We start from the raw sequence: 3,027 nt of genomic DNA on the forward strand, positions 1-3,027 counted from the left end.
ATGCTGTGGTACATGCATGCATCATCTAAAAAGAAAGTATATATTTTCTTCTGATATATTTTATTTATATGCAGATGTATAGAGATATAATCCATGGATTTCTTTAAATGGGTGACAACTCCACTTTTTATTATATGAAATTACATTGTTTTTAAGGAGTTCTACTGAAATAATCTGGATCACATAACAAATAATAGTACGACTGCTTACTTAGAAATAAGTCTCATTGATTTTAGTGTAGCTTATTCCCAAGTAAGTGTCCACTATAGGACTGAAGCCTGATTTATATTCTAGTTTCCTATCTCACCAGGCATGTCTCCACTCCTTTCAGACCAGCACCTGATGATTATCTGAGATGCTTATAAGCATTTCGCCAGTGGTGGGCGAGTCTCATCCATCACTAGTGAGGGACTCATTCAGTTCTAGTCGGTGTCTTGTTTGTTACCAACATACATTATGACTTCAGAACTGAAGCTGAAGACATTCACATTGATGTTCAAATGTATATACTGTTTATCTTTTAAAATATTTTTTAAAAAATGGTATTGCTGCTCATTTACTAATTTTTGGGGTCAGAAGTTTCTGGAATAAATGCTATGGAAACAAACTGGATATCTCGTCTCATTTTACAAACTTTGTACATAGGGAATTATTTATCATTTATTTATTTGGCTTCTAGCCCTCCCACCCCCACAAACAGGCTCAGGGCGTGTTACAGCAACAATAAATATATAATCAAACATTTAAGATGTAACAATAATTAAAAACCCAATCACGTTAAGAACAATTAATACCAACAATTTCAGCAATAATACCAGATGGTACTGTTCAACCAATCTACCTCCATCTGCTCCCACACAGGCTCCTCACATGCTTGCAGGAGGATGGCAACTGATACTGGCGGGAGCAGGTGGACAAAAGACAATGCAAGTGACAACAATGCAATGCTGGTGGAACATCTCCATTTTGCAGGCCCTGCAGAACTGCATTAAATCCCACAGGATTTTTCTTTGTAGACCCATTGTTGACTAACGAACAAACCATTGTTGTTTTGGCCTTCAGATTAACTTCCACACATGCTGGGCCCCAGCTTCTTCTAGTGTTATGACTCAAGTACTGTTTTCCAACAAGCCTCACTATAATTATAATTGAAGCATCCACAAGACTCCAGGTACCAAGAATTTAATATATCACTTGAAAACCACTCATTTGGGCATCATCATCAGAGAGTGACTGTTATATCCAAGATAGACTGAGGACTACTTTACGCTGAGCACGTGGAATACATTTTTGGATCTGAAACTTTTCTGAAGGAAAGGGAATGGAAGTTATTCTCAAACAATGCTCAAACAATGGCTCAGCGGGACAGCACATTCTTTCCAGGATCTCTCTCTAGCATCTCCAGTCAAAAGGATTTCAGGTAGTAGGTGTTGGAATGGAAAAGACCTTCTGCTGGTGAACAGCTGCTGAGAGTCAGACTGGGTACTGCTGAGTTAGATGGACCAGTGGTCTAACAGTAGGAGCATCAGCTTTGTGTAAATTCACTGTTGCAGAGAATTCCATCCCCTCTTGCTCTTCTCATTAAATGTGTTTCTAATGTGATAGGTTTCACTAGAGCAATCTGATTTTGTAGGTAGTATTTTTAGTGTTTTAGACAGTGGGTCCCCCCCCCACCCCCACCCAAGGCTAGAACCTTGATACAAGGGCTTCATGGCTTGGACTTTGTATAAAATCTGTATTTTCATATGTACATGCTGTTAAGTCACAGCTGACTTATGGTGACCCCAGCAAGGGGCTTTCAAGGCAAATGAGAAACAGAGGTGGTTTGCCATTGCCTCCTTCTGCAGAGTCTTCCTTGGTCATCCCTTCTTTACTCCATAAAGAAGACTAAGATATCTTATAAGGTACGTTTGCTGGCTTAAAACAAAATCAGTAGTAGGTATATTGCTATAGTAATTTAATGTTATCTCATTATGCCCTCTAGCCATTTTTAAGCCTGTAAACCCCCCACTGCACATAGGATGGGATCAAAGGGAATATGCAATGTTCTCATCACACCCAAATATTGTGTGTGTTTCTTAATCGCTGTCCAGACCCCCCACTCTGTTTTCAGGAACTTTGCATTATCATCTGGAACAGGAAAACAGTCCAAATTTTCCTGGTTTGTGCCTGTCTAAAGTCCATCTTGTAGAAGAGAGTATGAACTCTTTGCATGTGTGGGGGCTGTACCTAGAGCTAACCAGTCACAGCCATGGTATTTGTACATGTGGGCTGATTACTGAAGGTGCTAGGAAAAACAAGCAACCTGATCCCACCACCAAGTAGGGCAGAATACAAGGGTTTCAGCTGGTTTCATTCAAGTTTAACTAACGCTAACTAAACAAAAGCAGCTTAAATCCACAAGCCCTGGTTTAGCTGATCTTTGAAATGGGTTTCTGTCCGATAGGCCATGTTCCATAAAAGGCTTAGGGGCCCACCGTCTCAACTGGCAAAAGGGAACTGGTCATAACTCTAGAAGAATCACATATCACGTTCCCATTTTTTTTTTGATTAAAGATGACTAAATACATATGACTGTCATATTTTTCTAGTGAGGTGTTAGAGTTGTAAACACATTTCCCCACCTTTTCTTCTGCTGAATGGGAACAGTGCTGGGTTATGATGGGAATAGGAAAGAACAGAATTTTTCACAGTGCCTCACTGAAAACAGATGCCCAGTACTGTTAGAAGACATGGGATTTTATTGGCAACTGGATCGATATTTTATGTCCTAGATGTGTTCTTTAAACTGGTGGTAGCAGTAAAAGAACACCTTGCAAAACGGATATTTTACTACCCAGGCTCTATACATTTCAACACCAGGAGCTCTTTGGCCTGCAGCAATAAGCTACAGTGCGAATCCTTGTCCTCCAGCAGTCTGCAAATATGGAACAGATGTGATGGAAAGAAAACGGGCCACACTCTCTGGATGCCATTCAGGACCCAGATGCAACTTCCAGTGGGACTGCTTTACAGATCAGTTTCTTA

This window comes from Gekko japonicus, unplaced genomic scaffold (genome assembly GCF_001447785.1).
Source record: "Gekko japonicus isolate JY-2015 unplaced genomic scaffold, Gekko_japonicus_V1.1 scaffold2242, whole genome shotgun sequence".
NCBI lineage: Eukaryota > Metazoa > Chordata > Lepidosauria > Squamata > Gekkonidae > Gekko > Gekko japonicus.